This window comes from Pinus tabuliformis, chromosome 8 (genome assembly GCF_031772625.1).
Source record: "Pinus tabuliformis cultivar Carrire ecotype Pingquan chromosome 8, CPIR1, whole genome shotgun sequence".
In the NCBI taxonomy this organism is placed as follows: Eukaryota; Viridiplantae; Streptophyta; class Pinopsida; order Pinales; family Pinaceae; genus Pinus; species Pinus tabuliformis.
Genome location: NC_142294.1, coordinates 722624170 through 722634300, shown reverse-complemented (window position 1 = coordinate 722634300; position 10131 = coordinate 722624170).

The following is a 10131-nucleotide window of genomic DNA, read 5'->3' as shown; positions in this document are numbered from 1 at the left end:
GGTTTGGGGTTTTTACATTTGGAAATGTGTGGTAGGGAATTGGGAATAGGAGTTTAGTAATTTTTTAGGATAGGGAAGAATGAGATTAAGGAAAAATGGAATAAGGGAGAAGGGAATGATGGAAAGAAGGGAAAAATGGAATGGATGGGGAACCTTGGTACCAAAACAATGGATTTGCAACCCTAACAGCAATTGGCTTGAGGACTTTTAGAGGTAGGGTTTGAGAGTTTTTGTTACAACCTTTAGCAGCCATAAACCACCATGACATGGCACCAAACTTGGATGAAAAGCAATGATGGAAGCCCAACTTACTTGTACAAGTGATTATCCACAAGATTAGGGCGACTTGGAGCAAGTTTTTGAAGTTTTTGGTGGCGCGGTGCATTGGGCAACTGGCGCAGCGCATAGGGAAGGCGCGGCGCATTGGGCTGCATTTCTCACTGCAAAAATACACTGGCACGACGCATAGGGAAGGCGCGGAGCATTGGGAAACTGGCATGGTGCATAGGGAAGGTGCGGCGCATTGGGCTGCATTTCTCAATGCAAAAATACACTGGCGCGACGCATAGGGAAGGCGCAGCGCATTGGGTTTGAGGCGCGGTGCATAGAGCCTGTGCGTATCACTTTTTGCAGGAGACTTTTGGAAGCCTTCCCGGTGTCCAAATTGGGCACAGGATAGCTCGTTGGAAAGTTATTTGAGTATAGTTTCCAAAACAACTAGAATTTTCCAATTTGGAGTTCATTTGCCCTGTAAAAAATTAAATCTCCCAAGACTGGTCAAAATGTGCCAAATGAGGCTTCCTAAAGGCAGAGTGTTGTTAAAGTCAACTTTTGAATGCCTTCCTCAACTCCAAATTGAGCTCATGATAGCTCATTGGAAATATCTTTGTGTCTAGTTATCATTTTACTCATCAAGAAAGTAATTTGACTAACCAAGCTAGGAGAAAACTTGATTTTCCCAAGGTCACTTCAAAGGTGCATCAATTCTCCCGAGGCAATAGTATTTTTGACATTTATCTAAAGCCATGACACATGTGTAAAAAGTGAAGGAGGTTTTTCTTTGTTGGCCTATTTTGGACAAAAACCTCACTCAGTTTTCAAAAATTCATCTTTTATTGCTCAGAAACCTCATTTGAGTGAAACCTATCCCAATGTGTGGAACAGGGGATTTGTCGAAATGAAGCGAAATGAAGGGGATAGGGAGCTTCTAAATTCTTGAGGAAATTTTGGGAAGTAGGGGAAAGTGTAATCTCTGAAATTGAGTGGCGAAGGGGTCCAAAAGGGAAAAACACAGGCCTAGCCTAGAAAATTGCCAAGTCGTAGCAAGAAACTAGGGTTTGTGCAAAAATGAGGAATTTGAGGGATCTCAGTGATGGGAAGTGTTTAATAAGGTACATTAAGGATAGGGGAAGGTGTATGAACATCAGCATACAAGTTTTGCTAATGATTTGACCATCCAAGAGAAATTACCTTCAAAACCCTAGGAGAGGGAAATGAACCTTGCCTAGGCGCAACTGAAGCATGAACAAGGTGTAAAATGACCCATTGGAACATGACATGATGATGACAACCCTCTGAATGATGGTACACTTAGCTGAATGGTGACATGGACCGACATTTGGACAACTTTGACAGGAGTAAAAGCAAACCCTAGACCTAATGCCTAGTGACCAAATTTTACTTGAAAACTCACCGAAATGACAAAATTTTACCTTGACACTTTAAAATCACTTTGTAAGAGCATGTTTGATCATTGGAGGAAGGCTGCAAAGACTGACACTAACAACAAGAAATGTGACGAAAGAGGATGTTGAGCTAGAGCTCGCTTAACACAAGGTATTGAAAAAACCAACACTCGAGGATTCCATTAGGTGCATGTGGGCCACTTGGTGGCATGATGGATGTGAGTGATTGAGCACCTGAATTGGCCTAATGATAGTTGAAAATTCCCAGGATGATGCCATGTTAGGCAGCATGAGTGCCCCAAGGCACAAGCCAAAATGCTCTTAGACGAGTGACTAACCATTAGAGGAGGTCAGCCAGGGGCAAGTTGGATAGATGGGAGGGCGCCATGAAGGAAGAGGTGGTGGACCAAGTCCCCAAAATAACCATCCAAGATGGGCCAAGATAGGTCGAGGTTGGTATGACATACTAAAGCCATGTCAACTTGGTGGTACAACAGGTCAAGTAATGGGTGAGAAAAGACGAGTGAGGGTGCATTGACTGAGTGTGAAGGAATGCCTTTGAATGAGTGTGCATAGGAAAATTTGAGGGCATTGGGAAGAATGATGAGTTGGCCTATTCCAAGGCACCCAACACATGGTTAAGCCAACCTATGTGAAGAAGTGGAATGACGGGACGAGTTGACCCATGTAAGAAGTGAAGCCAACCAAAGTGTGAAGTGGGAGAATTGCATAAACGTTGTGATGGAACTATACAAGGAAGGATCCACATGGTTGAGGAGAGGCATTCAAAAATCAAATGGAACACACAACAATGAACATGTCGGATAAGGGACAAACAAAGGAAGGAACCAAATAAAACGAGGATGCAACCAAATTTTGGTCAATGGAAGAGACAAAAAGGAGTTGGGATGAGGGCTCGAGCCTACAATCATGCAAGACCCGATGTTCTTAATAACATAACTAAACCGACTCAACGAGGGTGGAGAGGACCCGTGATAGGGTGGGCAAGTGGTCCAGTGAGGTTTGAAGGTTGGAAAGTAGGTTTTGCATATTCGCTTAAGGTTTCAACATAGTTACTAATCAAACAGGAACTATTATCTCAAAACGAGTACTCTAGTCCAAAAACCCCAAAAAAACATGAAAAAATAGGTTGAAAACGAAAAGTGTTGATGCTAGAATAACATTTTTTTTTTCGGGGTAAATTTTCAACATTTTTTAAAAATGGAAATAAAAACCATTTTTTTTGTACAAAAGACACACTGAAAATGAAAATTGTTGATGTTGGAATAACGTCTTTTTTTTCCAGGGTAAATTTTCAACATTTTTTAATAATGACATTAAAAATAAAATATGATGGCTCTGAAAAACTTTAAATTTCTAATGATTTTCAAGCATGACATTAAAGATAAAATTTCATGTCTTTGAAAAGCCTTAAAATTCCAAGATTTTTAGGCATGACATTAAATTTAAAATATCACATCTTTGAAAAACCTTAAAATTCCAACAATTTTCAGGCATGGTGCTAAAGAAAAAATACTTATAACTGTTTTCAACCATAACATTAAAGATAAAATATCATGACTTAGAAAAACATTAAAATCTTGACAATTTTTCAACCATGGAATTAAAACCAAAGATTATGACTACAAAAAAATCTTAAGTTTTCAAAATATTTCAAGCATGACATTATGGAAAAATTTTATGACTAAAACAACTTTAAAAATGAACACCTGAATAAAATAGTTATTATACCAAGGGTAATTTATTTTTAAATGTTAAATATATAGTGATTTTAAAATCTTAGTCTGAACCATCAACCATCAAATTGACACGCAGTGTAGGTGAACTCAACCCATTGTAATGAAAACTTAAAGACCAACCATAAAATTAACACATTGTAGAGGAAGAATAAATTCATTATAACGAAAATTTTAAAATCAACTATCAAATTGCACATACTGGAATCGGATAGCTAGACGAACATCAACACGGACCTTGCACAAAAATAAAATAATAATAAATAAATAAATACAAATGAAATATACAAAAAAAAAAATATTCAAATATTGAAAAAAAAAAATAAAAACAATAAAAAAACACACACACAAAAAATAAAATTAAAATAACAAAATTAAAATAAAGCATAATATATATATATAAACAATTAAAAAGAAACCGAAAAAAACAGGGCCACCGAGAATTGGCCCCTGCCACCTCGGGCCTATTAGGCTGCCGGGGTGGGCAAGGTACTTTTGTTTTTGTATTTTTTATTTATTTATTATTATGCAATTATGTTTTCAACTTAAAAAAAAAATGTTTTAGAGTTTTTTTTTTGTTAATTTTTAATTTTTTCCTTAAATTATATGTTTTTTTTTTTTTTTTTTACAAGTTAATTTTGTTTTTTTACATTTTTATGGTTTTTATTTTTTTGTCATGTTTTTTTTTTTTTTCTTTTACCAACCTAAAAATCACCGACATTTAAAAAAATCCGCACTTAATACATTAGAAAATTTAAAGTGTAAAAAATAAGCCCTCTAAACAAAAAAGATTGATGTTGCATCAACACTTTTCAAAATCAAGATGAAAATAACTAAGAAAAAAATATGTTCATACTTGATACATAAAAAAATTTAAAGTGTCAAAAATAAGCCCTGTAAAAAAATGTGTTGATGTTGCATAAACACTTTTCAAAATCACCATGAAAATCACTGACATTTAAAAAAAATTGTTCATACTTGATACATAAGAAAATTTAAAATGCCAAAAATATGCTCCAAAAAAAAAGGTGTATTCTAAATCACCACTTTTCAAAATTACGTGATTTTTTGCTAACTCAAAAAAAAACGAGTACTAGGCAATTTTCTCGTTTGAGCGGTAACTATGTTTTTCTTGGTTTTGTGGATTTGTGGACCAAACCATTTTCTCAAGGAATGTTATAAATTATGGATTTTAATAAAATTAGAAGGCCAATGGGATGTTTCCTTATAAATGTGTGCATCTATATGATGATGTTAATGGTAAATTGATGTCTTTCATATAATGCTCATGTTTTTATGAATGGAAGTTTAATTGACGTAGAAGTGGAAGTAAGATTGCTTGCACGATATCAAAGAGTTATGATATTTCGTTAAGTAGCTAATGTTATAAATAGAATATATGTAAACTTACTATGAGTTGTAGTCCAAGAGAAGTAACATTCTACTCCACGAGACAGAGGTGAAATGTAACAGCCTTGGTGAAAATCTCATGTAATAAAAGTTAATAAAGGCAAAATATAACCACACGTAAGGGACACTTATTCCAAGCTGAATGTTGGGTAAAGATATCCTAGTGGGCATCACTGGATGTGTGTTTTGGCTAACGAAAATTGGCAAAGGCTAAGGCAAAGGCATTTTGACTTATTTATTTATGAAAATAAAGGAAATTAGGAGAAAAGCAAGGTGAAAGGTCATAGGTTGCATGTGAGGAGGAAATTGAAGGAAAATAATGGAAAATGAAGAAAATAAAGGTCTTATTCATAAAAAAGTTTATGAGGACCAATTCATGGCTTTTGTCAGTTCAAGTTTGGAGCTCTCTCATTATTCTTTGTTTCTCACTCTTGGTCACATAGAATTTTCTTGGATAACTCTAGTTTGGAGCAAAAGAAAGGGAAAGCAAGGAAAGGAAGGCAAGCAAGGAACAAGGAAAGGAAAGTAGGATCAAGCAACTTCAGCAGGAATACTTGTAGGTAACGTTTTGCATGTGTAATTTCCTCGCTGGTTTGGAAATGTATGGCTTTTCATGTTGGTGTGTCGTTCTCTTATTATTGGTGACATGGTTTTTTCGAGTTATGATAGTGGATTTCAGCCTAGCCTAGCCTTTTTCCAGATGCCATGGTATGTTGGGATGTTATTTCAGTTTTTGAGCTTTGGAATTTCTGGATGAATTTTGGAATCTGGGACGGAGGTGGTCTCAAGGTTCATTCCCAAAGGCCTAGGAATCCCTTGACTGCTTTTGGAGGGATACACGGTAACACTTGAGGGAGCAGTCTGAGTTTAGGGCCTAGTGAACAGGTTTTAGATTGTAGTAAAACCTGAGAGACAAGGAAATAGAAAATTCCTCAAGGATAGTGATAGATTCTAGATAGTGATGAATTCCAAGTTCTGTTTGGTTGTGATAGAAGCAACGGTTTTGGTGTGATCACAGTTTGACGAGGGTGGAGGTGGTTTAACCTCTAGATTCCCTTGGTTGTTCTTGGATTGATTGTTCTATGAGATCCCACATTCATGCTTGGAATATGGAACGAGGGTGGCTGGCTCAAAGAAATATTTGGTTCAGACATATGGTTGGGTGGTACGTGGAAGTCTCGAACCTAGTCGGATGTTGCCTATTCAATATCTTCTCAATCTATTCATATTGACTCTACCAGCCCTATTATTTCTGTAGTTTCCACCACCTCCCCATCACTTCACCAACAATCACCCAGCCTATTTCAGGGATTCTTATATCCATATCTCCTATAACTTCTTCTATTATACATCTTCCCAAACAAATCATGGCAGTAGATATGCTCCTTTGGTTTTACTAGGACAAATGAATGCTATGCCCCAAGACTATCAAAATAAAATTCCTCAATTTGATGCCGATGGTGCAATTACTGCCCAGCAACATATAGAGAGAATGAACGATATTTTTATCTGCAGAAGTAGATGATGCCGATGTTAAAATGAGACTTTTTGCCCAAATTTTAGGCGATGAGGTTAAAAAATGGTTTAAAGTTTTAGCTGTAGGAAGTTGATTAGGCATTGCTTATGCAGGTGGATAGTTGCATGAGGCAATGTGATACTGGAGTAATGGTTGTTGTCATGCATGAGGTCATAACATGCATTGTTGATATGGCCTTCCATTGATGATTGGACACTATTTAGTATGATGGTTATGTGTTGATGCAGTTATTGATATATATTTATAAGTTATTATGGTTATGTTGTACATGCATCATGTTGATTTGATGATCTTGAAGACAAGGTATCCTCCCCAAGTTATGCTAAGGTACGTTGATTTATGGTGATTTGGTTTAGCTGACATAGTATGCCTTGCAGGAAAGATATCAAATGGCTAGCAAGGTGGTAGAATACATAGAATCTCAATATTGATCAAATGGGCAACGTGGTGTGGGGCACTCTTCTGACATGGCAGACACATTGAGGAGCTTGTGGGAAGAAATAAGGAGTTTCAAAGAGGACAATGACAAAATCATGCAGGCACAAGAGAAACAAGTAGAGGTGAATGTGATATTACGTTAAAGTTTGTTAGATTTGCAACAACAGGGACCTCTTCGAATCAGCCATGGACATGAGGACAAAACTAATGGGGCATATGGTAGCAGGTCTCATAGTAGACACGGGTTGGATAGATCTAACACTATCAGAGATGGCAGGGTGTTGGACACTCTGGATAGGAGGGTGATAGACACAGGTATTACTCTAGTTCTGTTTCTGATAGACATCATGATTGTCATCATTATCATCCATACATGAGGAATGATAGGGGATACTTGCCGGATGAGTTCAAGAAAGCAAAGCCACCTAACTTTAATGGAGATATGTATAAATCGCAAGATTCAGAGGCTTGGTTTCTTGGCATGAGGAAATTATTTAGATTGCATGATTACTTAGAAAACATGAAAGCGAGGATAGCACTTTTCAGTCTTAAAGGTAAAGCGGATATTTGGTGGGAAGACGTGAAGAATTTCTAGGACATACATGAGGATTATTTGACTTGGCATGCGTTTGAAAGCCTCTTTAAGAAGAATTACTTGTCTGAGAGGTATTATGGTGACAGAGCTAATGAGTTTTATGAATTGCAGATGGGTTCTATGACCGATGAGGAGTATACTAGCAGATTTTTGGAGATGTTGAGATATGTGCCTTACCTCATAGAGGAGAAAGCCAAGGTTCATATATTCATCAACAGATTTCCAGTTGCATATAGAGACCAGATTGAGTTCGATGAGTCTAGTTCATTGGAGGAGGCCATCCAAAAGTTGAAACATTGTTATGAGCAGTCAAAGCGCAAAATTGAGTTGAAACATGACTTGAAAAGAGATGAAAAAGCTAAAGGAAAATTTCCACCAAAGCGAGGAAGACCTCAAGATGCAAGTGAGAAATATAATGCATCTCCTTACAAGAGATTCAATACAGCTAAGAAGGGACATGGAGAGCAGCAGGCTAGAGGCAGTGGTAGGGAACCATTGCAGTGTTGGATATGTGGTAAGGATCATCATAAGAGGGATTGTCTGCAGTATCAAAGTGGTGGTAGACCCCAGATCTACAGTGCTCAAGAGGCACATACAGTTGATGATGTTGGTCATAGCATTCCTTGGATTTATGCAGTTGTGGACAACAGGTAGGCAGATCATCAGGCATCGATCATTGAGATGGATGGTAAGCTTTGTGATCAAGTTGTTTCTATTTTGATTGATCCTAGATCTAACTATAGTTATATTAATCCTGACCTGGTGGATAAGTGTGGTTTGAGAAAAGAAGTGCATGCAGAATCTTGGTTGGTAGAGTTGGCTATACGTACAAAGAAGTGAGTTCACCATTACGTAAGAGCTTGTGCATTTGAGTTAAATGGTATTCATACAACAGCGCATTTTAATGTCTTTCCATTGGGATCGTATAGTATGCTTTTGGGTATGGATTGGTTATACCTTCACAGAACCAAAGTGGATTGCTTCGACAAGACCATGGATTGTGTGGATGATAGTGGGGAAAAGAGGGCCTTGTTGGGAAAGAAGAAGCCTACATAAGTGAGGATGGTTACCCTTGTGTAGGCTAAGCATAGTTGCAGAAAAGGTTGTGTGATGTATGCAGTACACATTTCCAGTGACAAGGGTAAGGAGGTTGAGGATGCGTATGTGTTAAGAAGGTACCTAGTTTTGCAGCATTTTTAGGATGTATTTTGGAGGACATTATAGAGTTTCAACCTCACAGGGAGAAAGACTTTTCTATTGAGTTAGTGCCAGGGGTAGCTCTAGCATCGAAAGCACCTTACAAGATGAGCACATTTGAGTTGGTAGAGTTGAAGTTGCAGCTAAAGGAAATGTTGGACAAAGGATACATCAGACCCAGTGTATCACATTGGGGCGCAAAAAGTTTGTTGGTAAAAAAGAAATATGGTACTCTAAAATTGTGAATTGATTACAAGCAGCTGAATAAGGTAACAATCAAGAACAAGTACCCATTCCCGAGGATTGATAATTTGTTTGATCAGCTAAAGGGAGTAGCAGTGTTCTCTAAGATCGAATTGAGATCAGGATACCATTAGGTACGCATCAAGGAAGAGGATATCTTCAAGACTGCGTTCAAGACCAGGTATGGGCATTATGAGTTTGTTTTTGTTCCATTCGGTTTGACTAATGCTCCAGCTACATCCATGTGTTTAATGAATAGTTTTTTGCATCCTTATTTGGACAATTTTGTTATTGTATTCATTGATGACATACTGGTATATTCTAAGAATGAGGAAGAACATGTTGAACATTTAGCAGCAGTGTTGATATTTCTAAGAGAGCATCAGTTGTATGTTAAGCTTAGAAAGTGCAGCTTCTTTCGGACTGAGGTACACTACTTGGGACATGTTATCTCCAAGGAAGGCATAACAGTAGATCCATAAAAGATAAGGGCCACCATGGAATGTGCAACTCCTAAGAACGTAGATGATGTGAGCTCATTCATGGGATTGGTAGGTTACTACAGGAGGTTCATCAAGAAATTCCCACGCATTGCATATCCTATCACATCATTGCAATGGAAAGGTAAGAATTTTGAATGGACGACGAATTGTGAAGATAGTTGTTAGCAACTTAAGTAGTAGTTGACACATGCACTAATGCTAAAGATTGTGGATCCGGACGACGAGTTTGTAGTGTGTATAGATGCTTGCAAGAGGGGACTTGGTGGAGTTCTCATGCAAGAAGGGTAGGTAGTGTGCTATGAGTCACAGAAACTGAATGAGCACGAAAAGAACTATCCAACTCATGATCTTGAGATAGCAACGATTATACATGCATTGAAAATGTGGAAACATTATCTTCTAGGCAAGAGTTTTACATTGATGAGCGATCACAATGGGTTGAGGTATTTGTTTGACTAACCGAATCTCAATGCCAGACAAGCTAGATGGTTGGCTACCCTTAGTGAGTTTGACTTTGAGGTCAGATACATCAAAGGGAAGGAGAAATGAGTTGCAGATGCTCTTATCAGGAAGGTACAGGTAAATCATATAGCATCTATAAGCTCATATGGGACAGAGTTACAGGATATGATCTTACAGGCAGGACAGCGAGATGACAAATACATGGAGATCATGTACAAGTTACAATAGAGTACATGAAAAGGTATAGGTTTGAGTGCAGGTAGAAGTGCGGGTATAGGTACAAGGGATAAGGATGCAGAATATT